Here is a 17,630-nt window from a genome sequence, read left to right on the forward strand (position 1 = left end):
TAACAAAATGGCATTAATGCCCCCACATAATGGTTTCGGAATAGTGCTATACTTTTAATTCGAACATAAAATATCTTACTAGAAAAAACACAAAATCAGATGATTTAAAAAATTTTAAAAATAAATGAATACCAAAGAATTGAAAAGTTGTATTGTGGAAAAAAATTAAAAATTCCTAAAGCATCTGCAAAAAGTCTTCCATCACTTATATTTCTTCCTTTAAATTGAAAACAGATTGGTGTTGGTAATTTTCATTAGCCTTGCAGCCTTCACAAGATTTTCACGAGTAAATAAAATGCTATTTTATAATTTTATAGCACATTCATACCTTGCTTTCTTTTTGTTTGAATTGTACACTTTTTCTAAAAAGAATGTTGAAAAATTCTATAAATATAGCTCTGAATTGATTTTTGTTTTTAATGATGTTTTGTCGCATACAAAACACATTAAAAAGTGGTAAAAAAAATATAAGCAAATAATATTCCTCCTCTCCCCCGACAGTGTGTCTTGTATTTCGTTTACGCACCCTCCGTATAAGTACATCATATTGTTTCGTATATTGCATTTATTTGTGGGCCTACTCCATTTTGTAACTAGGTCCCCAAGTTCTTCATGTCAAGTGCGTTGCAAGGATTGTTCACGTGATTTATTTTTCTACCACACACTTGACCATAGATTGGACAGCTTGTTATGTGGCGCTTCGTTGCTATGACACTTGACGTACCAACCATAGAACGACCCGGTGAAACGATAAATGCGAGTGGGTGAAGCAGTGTATGTACGTCTTTTCCATCGGACATTCACTGTTAGTAACATTTTGACAAGTCATAGTTTCCCCTTTTTTTTTTTTCGATACGATAGATTATCCTACATTAATGGGAAAGGAAAGGACCTGAAGCGGTCTCAGGATTATTCGGAGTGGACTGAATCACTATCGAATCAAACATATGTACTATGCATTCACCAGAATTTTATGAGTAGAACCACTTTAATATGACAAATTAATGAAAAACAAGAATTTCACCAAGTTTTAATATATTGGTGATGGCAACCAGCACAAAAACTGGTTGTTTATAGCTTCTTCCCTTTTCTAAAGAAAATGTTTATGAGGCTGAAAATGTTCCATGTAAAGTAGGATTGTCAATGGGGTTGGGCCAGCCCGAGCTCGGCTCGCTCGCCCCGACAGAAAGCCGGATGAGCCCGATCATTTAGTGAGTCGGTCTGAGTCTGAGTCTAAAAATTAGGCCCGAATTAAATGTGAGCCGAGTTTGGGCCTTATTAGACTCAAACCCCATATAGGCCCGGTCCTTTAATTACATATATATATAATATTTATATTTTGATATTATGTATAATTATATATCCAAATATATTATTACTAAATACTAAATATATACATAAATTACAAAACACAAAAATACATCTAAAAACTCTTTCATGAGCTTTCTTGAGAGTCAATATTGGTAATGCATAACTAAATCTCTAATTTTTCTTATTGGTTGAGTAAATTTTTGTATTGGCATAATATTGGTTGATTTTTTTTTGGTCTACAAATACAAAAATCATCAAGCATATTTGGATTTAAATCACAAGATTATAAAAAAAGTTTCAACTTTTAAAGATGTATTGGCTTATGATCGCATGTTTTATTACTATTTTTCATGCATTTTGAATGGATTAAATATAAATATTGTTGAAAAATTTTTGGTTTATATACGTTTTAAGAACTATTATTTGTTCATGTTTAGTTTTAATATTATAGTCTTTTAAATGTTAAATTAGTTTTACAACTTAATAGTTATAGTAATTATATTAAGCAAATTAAGGAGTAATAAGTGAGTTTGGGCTAAACCCGATTAAGGCTTACAACCTGAATATTATGTGAGTTGAGTATGAGCTTCACATTTACGAACCCGAAACCCATAGTCCGAAGCCCGAAAATGATTCAAATTAAATGAGCTAAGTTTGAGCTCATCAAAGCCCGGCTCATTAGGCCCGATTGACATGCTAATGTAAAGTAGTTGCTACTTGGGGTGAATTTGAATTTTGAACCATAAGACGTTTCAAAAATACTGTACAACCGTGACAGAGCGAAGACACTGCATTGAGTGGGGTCAAACTTACAATACAATGGGGTATAACCGTATAACTTTGGAAGATTATACAGTCCGTTTTAGATGCATTGTCTGATTGTCTCTGATAATATTCTATCTCTGAACTTGTCTGGGGCAATTGTTGGTGCACAATGAGCAGACAGCGGCCCTTTTGTCCTCCGCTACTGCTACTACCTTGTAACTTCTCTTCCTTTACAAATAATAGCTCATAGCTAAGAAAAAAATCCTTAGTTGAAGCTGATGCATCAGCATTGAAGCATCCTTGTGTCACTAGAAAAAATCACATATAGTCCTTTGGATGTTGCTTGGAGGATTAACAGTGCAACTAGGTGTTCAATTTTGATTGTCATTCTTAATTTTGAACCACTATTCGATGTTATTATCAGCAAATAAAGGGAAGTTACTATATTTTTTGTGTAAGTTTTTGCATATGGCTTCTCCTCTTCATTAGATTTTTTGCCATTGATCTCTCCATATGTTTATATCATAATTGCTATAATTTTATAAAATCAACATGGGTTATAATATATTTTATCACTTGTGTCAGTTCAACAAGGGTAATAATATATTTAATCACTTGTGTCAGTTACAGATAAAACTATTTAGTATAAATTTGTCAATCTATAATTTTTTTAATAATTTTATAACCACATAAACATAGCACATCCAGAAGAAAAAAGTGTCACAACAATCAGCCCTTCCAAACTGCGCATTATTTTGGGACCATTCCATGTTTAGTATGTCCATACGATGTCCATCCTGTGCGGAAGTTGCTTGTCGGATTCACGCTCCATGTTGGTTTTGAGTTTTGACTGTTACTGTTGTACCTGGAAAATTGCTAGATGCGGATATTCGCAAATGAAAGAAATGTTGGCATATTAAACTGAGCTTTAGTTTTAATTAGGGTGTCTGCAATCGTCTGACCGCTCTGGAAAAGAACCTCAAAGCTAATGTGTTTGGTCACACGTGAATCTGGCTTATTTTAACTGTTCCCCCAAGAGAAGGCTAACGTCTCCCTTCTACCCAGGGATTAACGCGAGGGTGCGGTCCATAGCATCTGTGAGATCTAATCGAATTTTTATTATTTCTTCCAATTTGTTGCTATTCGTGCGTTTCCTGAATTAATTGTTCATGGGTATTTTATTAATTGAATATCAACGGCCGGGTATTTGATTTAATTTAATAGCCTACTGTCACATTAACTAAATTGAATCCGTAATTGTTCGTTTAGTTGATAATTAGTGACAACCACCATAATTGGCTTTATGTTGGGGAAACGCAGGATCAAATTTAAATACACCCTCTTAGCGCGTTTATTGATTAGGGTTGGATTTTTCTAGTTTTAGTGCAACCGGATAATTAAATTCCTACGGTCGTACCTAGGGTTGTTTTCTGGTTAGAGAAACAGTCAACGGTCGTACCTTGGCTGTCGAAAAGGTAAGAAAAAACTGGCTGTCAGAGTTTGTTGGTAGCTATAACCAACCTAGTGACGAATGGATGAAATATTTTTGTATCGATGATCAGTTAATTGGACCGTGCCTGAGCAGTTGATTCTTTGGGTAGAATTTTATCAATTGCTATTTTTAGTAAATTGTACCTGTTGAGTTAGCTCTTGAATTTTATTTATTTCATTTTTACTTTCATCCCATTAATTATCCCCCTATTTTATTCTATTGACTTGGGAAGAAACAAGTTCCTACCCGTTCCCTGTGGAATCGACCTTACTTGCCATTGTATGCAAATTTAATATTTTTATAGACAATTCCGGTATATCGGATCAAGCAAACTCTTCGGGAACAGGGTGAATCAAGTGACCCATTGTACACCTAGGGTCCCTGCTCCAGTACTCGGATTTGTTCTATAATTAATTGTGGTGGTAATTAGGACTTTTTAGTAATTATTATTGCACAGACTCGACACCTGTCAATTTTTGGCGTTGTTTAAAAGCTAACGTCTGACACCCTAATTAAAACTAAAGCTCAGGTCTCTCTTGCGCGTGAATCTGGCCCTTCTTATATCTTTAGTAGCCGCCGCAGGAGAAACCCACAAAAGGTCAAGGCCTTGTCTCAAGGGTCCGATCCCATGCGTCTGGTTCACGTGGACCACTTTTGGTTTCCTCATGTTAATCCCGCGAGTCCGTCCTTTTGATGTACCTCTTTCGTTTTCTGGCGTGGTCACGCCATGAAATAGAAAGTCTTCTGGAATTTTGCCTCGTGAAAGCACTTTTTACACCAATCACCTACAATTCATAAAAATATGAAATATGAGTAACATCTCAATACTTAGCACAGTAAGTAGCCAAAATTAGGACAAAATAACAGTGCAAAATGTGTTAAATAACTGCTCTATCAATCCCCCAACACCTAGACAATGCTTGTCTTCAAGCATTTCAAACCTCAGAAGTACAACCAAGAGAGTAAAGGTCATGTAGTAGTCTATACTAACACAAGCATCTCAGATCCCTGACAATGTTGCCAAAATTAGAACACACCGGACAGGTGGTAATTCAAAGAAAATATATGAATACTAGGAACGCTCAAATCAACATCACAGAATTATATTACCATAGGCTTGCACATTTATCACATCTCCACCACTCAAAAGTGAACTAAATACACAAATCAAAGGGACTTTAATAGGGTTGTAGTGGGGTTTAGATAAAAGGCGGGATAAGAAGGTAAAGATAGGGTGTAATGTGTCAAAAGAATATCCAATATCCACTACATAACCATAACGCTTTACCGGAGACATTTCTCAAGCAAGGCATTTTCATTTGCTATTTTCACTGTGCAAGTGTCGAACCCGTCGTCCTTTTTTTTTTTTTTTTTCGAAGAGAACGTCTTGCAAGGCGTGGGCACGCCCTGGAAGATAGAGTCTTCTGTTCACCAGTGATAAGAGTTTATTTTACGTATTTTTAGTGTGTTTAATTAGTTAATTTTGGTTTGATTATTTAGTTTTATAACTAAAATAACTAAGGTTTTGGTAAAAAACTACATTTTATGTTAAAGTGGCTAAACATTGCATTTTATGGATTTTTATGGTAAAAACTTCATATTTTGTAGGTTTAATGATTCAATCATCAAATGAAGTATATTGAGAAGATATTTGGAGGATTGAAGATGGATTAAAGTGGTGAAAATAAAATATGAAGTGTAAAAGAAGAAATGCAATTTGAGGACAAAAATCAAGAAAAGTCAGCTTTGACAACTCAAATACATTTTCGTATTTTGACTATATCAGGGGCTACAATGATCGGATCAAGGTGATCTTGGGTACCATTTTGAAGCTAAGAGAAATATCTACATTTGGTATGAAGACATCAAAGTCCAATTCAGCCGTTTTCTTGGTCAAAAGGTCGAAACACAGAAACTTATCTGGATGGTCGAAAGCTGAAGCCCAGAATTGACCAGTTTATGGTATTTTGACCATATCTCCGTCCACTGATCTCCAAATTAGATGATTCTTGAAGCATTGGAACTCTAATTCAAAGGGCTACAACTTTTGTGTTTTGCACAAAAGCCATTTCGGCCTTCATCATGGAGAAAAATGCAGTTGAAGTGAGGTCAAAAGTAAAAACGTGTTATGGCAGCCGAATTTCTGTAATTTGCTCAGCCATTTTTCTCATCTTCACACTACTTTCCAGCTAGAGTTGGAGAGAAAACGTAGGCTGCACATGCTTCAGAAGACATAAGGAAGAGATATAGCCAAGGTTGCAAGTCAAAAGCCATTATTTTTGACTCCCTTAACAAATTCAGATTTGGAGAATCATAGCAGAATTTTTTGACTGGTAAGGGAAGGACTTTTCATCAGCTTATATGCAGAGACATTGGAGGATACAGAATGATACGGGAGAAGCTTGAAGAGTGTAGAAATGTAGTTCTTCCATTTCCTTAGTGTAGGATAGCGTAGTAAGTGTAGTTCATCCATTCTTGTATAATGGCTAGATTAGGATGAAAATGGAGATGAAGAAAGAGAAGTTGAAGCTCAAGTGACATGGGTTATCTCTTCTCCAACTCTTTATCTTTTGTATTGGATTCTTAAATATAGTTAATATGCAAGTTCTGGAATTTATGTCTATTATGTGTTTCTAAAGTTTATGCCTTGGGTTTGGTTGAACTTTCTATGATTGTTAGTGCTTATTATTTGGCTAATTGACTGCTATGATTTGAGCAATTTATTTAGTACTTTGGCTCTTTAAATCATGATTAATCTGGTACCATTAATTCTGATTATCTAAGGTGTTATTTCTGCAATGAAAATTGAGATTTAACATTAGTTCAAGAAGTGCTAAACATAGGGAGTACACTCACGAAAGTAGAGGTGCACCTATGTGGTTTTTAGTGATTTATTTCATGTAATTTCAATGAAGAATGAACTTGTAGCTAATTTCATAACCATGAGAATAGGTATGGATTAGTTATAAGTATAATTGATTCACTACGAAAGTAGGATTCAAATGCATAAGGAAATTACACCATAACTAGCCTAGATGTAGTAATTAATGATTCAAATATAGCACTTGCATGAGTAGTTAGGGATACCACAACCTAAGGAGCTTTCATTTGTTATTTTATATAATTTCAGTAGGTTAAATTTGTTATAATTCATTGATAGTCTAAATAATAGAGAAGCTTTAGTAATACCGGTAATTGTTCACTCTTCCCTGTGGGATCGACCCGATATATACCCTAAACTACTAGTTGATCTGTATACTTGCAGTGAACGGGTGTAATTCGATATTTTTTAGCTTGGCACGTAAGTAAATACCCGTACAAGTTTTTTTGGCGCCGTTGCCGGGAAGATTTTGCAATACGGTGTGAAGAGCAACTTTATTAGTTGTAGACATAATATTAGTTATATTGTGAATGTTTTTCTGTTATTTTAGTATTTTATATTGATGTGTTTTATCACCTAGTCTCTTACTTAATTTTGCTCTTAAGTTGTTTTAAAAGCATTTTAGGGTAATGAGGAAGGTAGGTCAATTTGGAGGACAATGCTTCCAGAAGTGAATTTGAAACAATGAAGGTTCCCAAGTGCAAAGTTCCTTCAACAGACTTGGTAAACCAAGAAATTACTGAAGGTATGTCTTTTGAAGATGGTATAACGTGCTTAAAGGCTAAATTTGTATGTTAGAGCACAAGTTTCAATGACACAATTATGCATGGAAATTCGCGCAAGGGAGGAATTAATCTTTTAATTCTTACCATGTGATTGTGCCTTGTGTGCAGGTATCATGCAACTAATACATGTATGCAAGCACAAATGTGGATTACTTTTGATGAATTAGAGCATTACCAATCCTTATTTTGATTCAATACAGTGCTAATTGCGAGCAATTCCTTTCTTATGGTTTCGAAAATCAATTGCATATAGTGATTATCCCTATTTTTATGAGTACCCAATCTGAAAGTCCCAATATAAAGCAAAACCATCTTGGGGTAGCCTATAGAAAAAATTAGCTAATGTGACTTCCGACCTGATAGATTGAGAAAAAGAATAGATGAATTAACTTCTCACTTTGGCAGAATAACATGAGCAATTTGAATGCATTGTTGAGGTATATTTCTTTTCTAATAAATGCAAAATGATTCCTAGCATGAATGGTAGGAATTATGTATGTTTGAAAATGGATTGCATGTTGATGAAAATGATGATCTCAAATTGTGTTTCAATGAGCAAATGTCCATTTCACAAGATAATATCTTTGGAACATAACTTGGGAGCCTCAAGAGGTGAGTTTTAATGACTCATTTTTCACCCCTCTTGAGGAGTGCATTGAAAGTATAGGTTCTAAGGGTATTGCTGCCCAAGATACTCTCATGGCATTCCCGTTGGTAAGTTCTCAAGTGGTGCATATTCAAGGTAATATTTATGAAACACTTGGAATATGTAAGTCACTTTCATTTCTCACATCATTAGATTATGTGGCTTTCACGATAAAGCCACCTTTTAATGATCCACCACGGCCTAAAATGGTGGATTATTCGTTAACTAAGCCTCCTTGAAAAATAAGGTGAACTAGTCAAGCTATTGACTATAAAGAAGCGCTTATTGGGAGGCAACCCAATGTTTGTTTAAATTTATGTTATTTTGGGGTGATTTTATGTTTAAAGTATGTGTTTGAGTTATTTTGTTATTTTTCATTTGTAGGTATTGGAAATGGAAGCAAAAGTGACCAAATGAGGTGAAAAAGGCGAAATTTGATCAAGGAACTCAACCCCTCAATTTGAGTAATTGTTGTTTTTGATTTGTTAGAAGGGGTTAAAATGCATATTTTGATCATTTTACATGTGCATGTATTGAGTATTTTAACAAACAAATGATCTATGATGCATTTTGAGTGTTGGGATACCAATGGTAATTTTTCAAAGTTGGCTTTCTGCAAAAATTTCGCAGAAGAAAACGCATTTGGGCTGAAAACGCGCCTTAGAATCGCGTTTTCCATAATCGCGTTTTCAATTCTGCGCCTATACTGAAGAAAACGCGCCTTCAAAACGCGACAGGAAGTCGCGTTTTCTACCAAGTCGCGTTTTCCAGCCTGATCAAAAATTGAAAACGCGCCTTCAGAAACGCGATATGAAGTCGCGTTTTTAAGCATAGCCGCGTTTTCGATCCTGCAAGATATGTGAAGAAACGCGACTTCACAAAACGCGGCTTGGTGGCGCGTTTTTGATGAGTCACGTTTTCTGAGCACCTTTTTTTTTGAAAAAAAAAAATGCAGCTTCCTTGATTCTCTTTTTCTTCTTTTCCTCATATATTTTCTTGTACCTTGAATTGCTTATTGTATATTTTATATAGGTACATCACCACAACAAAGGTTTGAAATTACGGATCGCCGTTTTGTTCTATTAAGCCTTTGTTATCACTTTTGTTTCTTATTTTCTATGTTTCGATTATTCTTACTAATGGTTATTCAATGGAACTTATGAAGCGTTGGAGTTACACGGACACTGGATTTTGAAGCTTCATATTCAATCACAACAATAGGGGAGTATTATTTTTCTTTATCTTCATTTTCCTTTTTACACATTGAGGACAATGTGTATGTTAAGTGTGGGGGGAGAATTGAGATTATATACATTGTATGTGATTGACTTATTAGTTGCAAATATTGGACTTGTGTTAAAATTCAAAATTTTTCTAACATCTTGTCCAAAATTGCAAATTTGTCCCAAAAATTTTAAATTTTAAATTTCATCCAAAGGGGTAACAAAGTTCCATACCATTAGTAGTTCAAATTCCTTCTACATTTGAGATAAATATATGTGATTTGGAAACTTCTTTTCTCACTCAACTTGGAAATGACTATTATGTGATTATAATTTTTGCATTTGTAGGAAAGTATATCTTTTAAAGTGAAGAAAATTATGCCTATATTTTTTTTTTTGCATATTTGATGAAATTTCTTCTCTTTATTGGATTTTATAAGTTAAGTGATAAATATGGTCAATAATTGCAATACTCTTCTCATGATTATGCTTTCAAGGGAATGCTATTATCTTTACTTAAAAAAAAATAAATAAATAAATAAATGAAAAAAAAAGAAGAAAAAAAAAAGATCTATTCTACTCCAATGATTCTTGTACTTAGTAACCGGGAGTCTTCATCTACAAATGTTGACTTTCGCGTAAAACGGTACTCGAATTAAGAGTATGCAAAGCAACTTGAGTATGTGAAGTGTTGAGTAACCGGTGATCTTCATCTAAAAATGTCGATTCTCGCGTCAAAAGACACTTTCACAACTTAAGTAATATTTAGCTACGTTATATGAATAAATATCTGTTTAAGTAGAATAAAAAGATGATCATGAGTTTAGAAAGCATTTTATTGACCATATGAGTTACTTACTTGTAAGATTGGGTAAGGATGAAAAAATTGATTTGAATTTGTTATAATGACGGTATAATTGGCTCTCCTTTACTTGATATTATGAGTACTTGAACTTAATTGAATAATTGCATAATGGTTATTTACTTTGTTTTGAGAAAATGAAGTTGAAATGCTACATATGTTTATTTTTAAATTTTGATCATTGTTGGTTTGTATTTTTTATTGCTTGAGGACAAGCAATGGTTCAAGTGTGGGGGTATTTGATAAGAGTTTATTTTACGTATTTTTAGTGTGTTTTATTAGTTAATTTTGGTTTGATTATTTAGTTTTATAACTAAAATAACTAAGGTTTTGGTAAAAAACTACATTTTATGTTAAAGTGGCTAAACATTGCATTTTATGGATTTTTATGGTAAAAACTTCATATTTTGTAGGTTTAATGATTCAATCATTAAATGAAGTATATTGAGAAGATATTTGGAGGATTGAAGATGGATTAAAGTGGTGAAAATAAAATATGAAGTGTAAAAGAAGAAATGCAATTTGAGGACAAAAATCAAGAAAAGTCAGCTTTGACAACTCAGATACATTTTCGTATTTTGACTATATCAGGGGCTACAATGATCGGATCAAAGTGATCTTGGTACCATTTTGAAGCTAAGAGATATATCTACATTTGGTATGAAGACATCAAAGTCCAATTCAGCCGTTTTCTTGGTCAAAAGGTCGAAACACAGAAACTTATCTGGATGGTCGAAAGCTGAAGCCCAGAATTGACCAGTTTATGGTATTTTGACCATATCTCCGTCCACTGATCTCCAAATTAGATGATTCTTGAAGCATTGGAACTCTAATTCAAAGGGCTACAACTTTTGTGTTTTGCACAAAAGCCATTTCGGCCTTCATCATGGAGAAAAATGCAGTTGAAGTAAGGTCAAAAGTAAAAACGTGTATGGCAGCCGAATTTCTGTAATTTGCTCAGCCATTTTTCTCATCTTCACACTACTTTCCAGCTAGAGTTGGAGAGAAAACGTAGGCTGCACATGCTTCAGAAGACATAAGGAAGAGATATAGCCAAGGTTCCAAGTCAAAAGCCATTATTTTTGACTCCCTTAACAAATTCAGATTTGGAGAATCATAGCAGAATTTTTTGACTGGTAAGGGAAGGACTTTTCATCAGCTTATATGCAGAGACATTGGAGGATGCAGAATGATACGGGAGAAGCTTGAAGAGTGCAGAAATGTAGTTCTTCCATTTCCTTAGTGTAGGATAGTGTAGTAAGTGTAGTTCATCCATTCTTGTATAATGGCTAGATTAGGATGAAAATGGAGATGAAGAAAGAGAAGTTGAAGCTCAAGTGACATGGGTTATCTCTTCTCCAACTCTTTATCTTTTGTATTGGATTCTTAAATATAGTTAATATGCAAGTTCTGGAATTTATGTCTATTATGTGTTTCTAAAGTTTATGCCTTAGGTTTGGTTGAACTTTCTATGATTGTTAGTGCTTATTATTTGGCTAATTGACTGCTATGATTTGAGCAATTTATTTAGTACTTTGGCTCTTTAAATCATGATTAATCTGGTACCATTAATTCTGATTATCTAAGGTGTTATTTCTGCAATGAAAATTGAGATTTAACATTAGTTCAAGAAGTGCTAAACATAGGGAGTACACTCACGAAAGTAGAGGTGCACCTATGTGGTTTTTAGTGATTTATTTCATGTAATTTCAATAAAGAATGAACTTGTAGCTAATTTCATAACCATGAGAATAGGTATGGATTAGTTATAAGTATAATTGATTCACTACGAAAGTAGGATTCAAATGCATAAGGAAATTACACCATTACTAGCCTAGATGTAGTAATTAATGATCCAAATATAGCACTTGCATGAGTAGTTAGGGATACCACAACCTAAGGAGCTTTCATTTGTTATTTTATATAATTTCAGTAGGTTAAATTTGTTATAATTCATTGATAGTCTAAATAATAGAGAAGCTTTAGTAATACCGGTAATTGTTCACTCTTCCCTGTGGGATCGACCCGATATATACCCTAAACTACTAGTTGATCTGTATACTTGCAGTGAACGGGTGTAATTCGGTATTTTTTAGCTTGCACGTACGTAAAATACCCGTCAACCAGCTTATTGACGATTTCTCCCCCTTCCTTTTTTTATTTCTTTTTTTTTTTTCCGAATGGGCAGACTAGCACCATACAACTTCTATTCCGACAACACTTGCCACCATAGATTTATTTACCTTGCACAAGTAATGAATTTCAGATATCGCTTAATGACACAAGGTTGAACAAGAGAGTCTAAAAAGGTCATGGGTTATCAAACACGGCTAACAAACAGAAGCGAAGGATAAAAGCTCAAATTGGTTCACTATTGGGAGACAAGATAAATGTATGGCTTTTAGAAAGTTAAATGGAGTTAAATCCTAAATGCCCATATTATTTCAAATGCACCCAATTCAACAAAATGTGGCCTCAACATGTATAAAATAGCAAGTTCTAGAATGTCAATACCATATGTGATACCCCTTCAATCAAACAAAAATAGAGCAAACAAGAATAATGTGCTCATGCATGGCTCAAAAGCTCCCAAAAGTTACAAGAATGGGTCAAGTCCAGCGTATTCAACACTCAACAACATTGCCAAGGAAAAACAAAATGCATAGCGAGTATATTTACCCACATACCCACGCACCTTGATTGTGTCATTCATCACAACAACATGCTCCAGCATTAACAAGCATAGAAACAAACAAAAAGCCGACTAACTACAATGTTTTCATTTTTTTTTCATTTTTCCCATTTTTTTTGTTTTTTGTTTTTTTTTTAGAGTAACAAAGCAAAAAGATATAATGGAAGCCACTCCCCCACACCTAAAACCTACATTGTTCTCAATGTAGAAAAGATAAATGAAGTATTAGGAGAAAAGAAGGGAAACTTCCCTGACCACCGGGAAGGGAAAGCGAGACACTAAGGCGGAGGAGGGTGAGGCGGCTGCATGCACAAGGTGGTGTGGTGGCGGCAGACGCAAGGTGGAGTGGCGGCGACGGACGCAACACGAATAGGAAGGAGAAGACTGAAGCTAAAACAAAGTGAAAAGGGATTAGACAAGACAAGATAAAGAAAAAAAAAAGTAGAAAAGTGGGGCTAGGAAAATTTTTTTTTTCTTTTTGACTTTCGTTATCGGAAGGGTTGGAAGGCGTGGGCACGCCTTGGAAGTTATAGTCTTCTGACCGTCAATTCCAAAACTTCATTCCTTAGGTGTGACGACCTAACATGGGCATGTCTAACTGCCAGCTTCCTGCCAAAAAATAACAACCCACTAAATGACACTAACACTTAACAAAAACTTCAAAAATATAAGAAAACTAAAACAAAAGAAGCCTTGGGTTGCCTCCCAAGTAGCGCCTTTCTGTAATGTCTTTGGCTAGACACTATACACCGCTCTTCAGTCTGGATGTAATTCAATTTTCCTTCTAATCTGTGGCTCTCCTCCGGGATCCAAATAGCCATTGAATGCAACATTTTTCCTGAATTTTCTACCCATTTTCACCTCATGAATTGCTTCCATTCCATGATACTTGTTCGTAGCAATTTTGAATTTACCCCTACAAACAAACTCAGAGAATTCTTGCACAGAGGGATTAGTAGCATGAATAGCAAATACAGAATGAGAGTTAGCATGATGTTTAATTGTATCAAAAATATTAAAGTGGACTATTTCTCCATCAAATTCCATCGTGAGAGTACCCTTACTAACATCAATTTTAGTTTGGGCAGTACTCAAGAATGGCATCCCTAATATAATAGGTGATGGATTTGAGGTACTTCTATCATCCATGTAAAGCACATAAAAATCAGTAGGAAAAATTAATCCATCTACTTGCACTAAAACATCCTCAACTATCCCATCCGGATAAATACATGTACGATCAGCCAATTGAATTATTATCCCCATTTCTTTTAAAGGTCCTAAATTTAGGGAATCATAAATTGACTTAGGCATTACATTAATAGAAGCCCCTAAATCTATCATGGCATTTTTGATACTAGAATGGCCAATCTTACAAGGAATAGTAAACATACCTGGATCCCCGCATTTAGGTGGGAGTTTCCTTTGAAGTACAACTGATACATTCTCTCCTACCATTACTTTCTCATCACCCCTTAGCTTTCTTTTGTTAACGCACAAGTCTTTCAAGAACTTTGCGTACTTGGGTACCTGTTTGATCACGTCCAATAGGGGGATGTTTACTTGAATTTTGCGGAACACATCTAGGATTTCTTTTGCCTTTTCTGCCCTCTTTGTCTTTTCAAACCTGCAAGGAAAAGGAGCTAGATTAGATTTAATAGGGATCGAAGGAATAGATGCTACCTTAGGCTCTTCGCAAATGCGCCCTTCCTCTTCAATTCCCTTTTCTATCTCCTTCTCACGCTTGCTTTTCGAAATCGTCAACTTAGATCCCTCCACCTCTTTGCCACTCCTTAATGTCATGGTGCTTACATTCCTGGGATTTGCCTCGGGTTGTGATGGCAATTTCCCATAAACGTGGGACTCCAGGCGATTAATGGCAGTTGTCATTTGACTCATTTGAATCTCCATGTCTTTCATGCCTGATCTAGTTTCCTGCTGGAACTGAGCAGTACTCGTGGCCATGCTCTTAACAATATCCTCCAAAGAGCTTCCCGAATTTGAGGACGATGGTTGAGGCTTTTGTTGCCATGGTTGTTGAAACCCTGGTGGACGATTTGAAAATGAATTCTGGGGTCTATTACCATAGCTGAAATTGGGGTGATCTCCCCAACCGAGATTGTACGTGTTGGAGTATGGATCGTACTGCCTACGAGGCGCGGGTACGCCTCCAGCCATGTTCACTTGTTCAGCCCCATCCTCTTGCAACATAGGGCATGAATCAGTGGGATGGCCCACGTTCGTGCAGAATCCACAAACCTTTGCTTGGTGCACATTCCCCACAGCTAACTGTCGAACGAACGATGTTAGCTCCGATAGCTGTTGCTGAATGGACGATACCTCTACCTCGTTAACCCTACGGGTAGGGTTACTTTCACGGAAGCCAAATTGTTGGGAGTTCTCTGCCATTGATTCAATGAGCAACCATGCTTCCCTTGGTGTCTTGTTTGCCAATGCTCCCCCACTCGCAGCATCGATGATGCTCCTATCGGATGCCTGGAGCCCCTCATAGAAATATTGGATCAATAGCTGTTCACTAATTTGATGCTGTGGGCATCTAGTACACAACTTATTGAACCTCTCCCAATAGTCATATAGGGATTCTCCAAGGTACTGCTTAATACTTCAAATCTCTTTTCTTAAACTTGCAGCTCGGGATGCAGGGAAGAATTTTTTCAAAAATTTCTTCTTAAGTTGGGCCCATGTGGTGATACTTCCTGCGGGTAGGTAGTATAGTCAATCCTTCGCCGCATCCGTGAGGGAAAAAGGGAAGGCTCTAAGTTTGATCTGCTCCTCAGTAATTCCTGGAGGCTTCATACTGGAGCATACCACATCGAATTCTTGGATGTGTTTATGGGGTTCCTCACCCGGGAGGCCATGAAACGTGGGCAATAGGTGAATTAACCCCGACTTCAATTCGAAGGAGGTATTCTCTGTTAGAACTAGAAATGTAATGCACAAAGGCTGTTGGGGCAATTTCGGAGCAGCCAACTCTCGTAGTGTTCTTGCATTCGCCATAGGGATGTCCTCTTGGCCTGTGTCACTTGAATTTTCACCACTCGAATCTGTTAACTCAATCTCAGGATCCAGTCCCTGAGATGCAGTGCTAGATTGCTCCTCTCTGAACTGTCTAGTCTCTTTCCTAGTTCGGCGCGCAGTCTTCTCTACTTCCGGATCGAAAATCAATTCACCTGTACGAGAAGAACGAGGCATAAACTAGAAAAATGCCAGACAAATTCAAAAAAAAATAATAATAACTTCGAAAGAAACAAAATTAACCAAAACACCGTTCCCCGGAAACGCCGCAAAAAATTGACAGGTGTCGAGCCTGTGCAATAATAATTACTAAAAAGTCCTAATTACCACCACAATTAATTATAGAATAAATCCGAGTACTGGAGCAGGGACTCTAGGTGTACAATGGGTTACTTGATTCACCCTGTTCCCGAAGAGTTTGCTTGATCCGATATACCGGAATTGTCTATAAAAATATTAAATTTGCATACAATGGCAAGTAGGGTCGATTCCACAGGGAACGGGTAGGAACTTGTTTCTTCCCAAGTCAATAGAATAAAATATGGGGGATAATTAATGGGATGAAAGTAAAAATGAAATAAATAAAATTCAAGAGCTAACTCTACAAGTTCAATTTACTAAAAATAGCAATTAATAAAATTCTACCCAAAGGATCAACTGCTCAGGCACGGTCCAATTATATGATCATCGATGCAAAGATATTTCGTTCATTCGTCACCAGGTTGGTTATAGCTATCAATAAGCTCTGACAACCAGTTTTTCCTTACTTTTTTTACAGCCAAGGTACTACCATTGACTGCTTCTCTAACCAGATAACAACCCTAGGTATGACCGTATGAATTTAATTATCCAATTGCATTAAAGTTAGAAGAATCCAACCCTAACCAATAAACACGCTAAGAGGGTTTATTTAACTTAGATCTTACGTTTCCCCAACATAAAGCCAATTATGGTGATTGCCACTAGGTATCAACTAAACGAACAATTACGGATTCAATTTAGTTAATGTGACAGTAGGCTATTAAATTAAATCAAATACCCGGCCGTTGATATTGTGAGAACCCGTAATTTTCTTAATTTCTAGGTTTTATTTTCTTTTAATTGCATGTTTTTCCACATTTTCTTTATTCGAAAAATTTTAAAAATAAATTTTATGAGTAAATATAGTTTTTAAATGATTTTTCTAGTATCGGTTAGTTTTTGAGAAATTAAGAGCGTATACCGGATGTGGGACCCGTTAGTGCGGAAAGTTCGGTAAAATTCGGCCAATTAGGTTAAGTTGTGTATATCGGGTTTAATTTATCAGGTGTGAAGAGATAATTCGAAGTTACCTAGATGGATTATCATTGGAGAGACAAAAGGATAGAGTTGCCTTAAATAAGGGTGACAAGTGTCACCTTGTGGTTTATGCTTGACTTTGACCATCTTACTTACCTTTACCAATTAACCAAAATTGACCAACAATTCATCATTTTCTTCATCCTTATGGCCGAACATCTTCAAGAGAAAAGGAAGGAAAAAGCTCTCCAATTTCTTGCTCCAATCTTGCTCAATCCAACAAACCAACCGATTAATCTTGAATTTTCTCCATAAAAACCCTTAGTTTAGTGATTGTAAGGTGATTAGTGAAGTGGTTTGGAAGACTAAGGTGCTAAGCTGTCTCCTTTCTTTGGTTGATAAGGTGAGTAGCTAAGGAACCTCTCTTTTCTTCTCAATAATGTGTAATTAGTGACTTATGTGAGATGAAGTGATGATATTAGGTGTTGTTTCATGATTTTTGGTAGAAATTGGTGAAGTTTTATATTTATTCATGATTTTTCTGTTTTCATATGATTAATATTGTGTGGCCATGGATGATGGTTGGGAATGGTTTAGAATGAAGTCTTAGGGTGTAAATTCTGGTTATTTGCGGAAAATTTCCGCTTTGAAAGGAAATT

The 17,630-nt window shown here is 35.7% G+C and overlaps 1 non-coding gene across 1 annotated transcript; it reads left to right on the forward strand.

The window, feature by feature from the left end:
* Positions 1–15,196: 15,196 nt before the first annotated feature.
* LOC113772627 lies at positions 15,197–15,303 on the forward strand. Its single transcript, XR_003468596.1, has one exon. It is a non-coding gene; the product is annotated as a small nucleolar RNA R71 (small nucleolar RNA).
* The last annotated feature ends 2,327 nt before the right edge of the window (positions 15,304–17,630 follow it).

This window comes from Coffea eugenioides, chromosome 5 (genome assembly GCF_003713205.1).
Source record: "Coffea eugenioides isolate CCC68of chromosome 5, Ceug_1.0, whole genome shotgun sequence".
Lineage (NCBI taxonomy): Eukaryota > Viridiplantae > Streptophyta > Magnoliopsida > Gentianales > Rubiaceae > Coffea > Coffea eugenioides.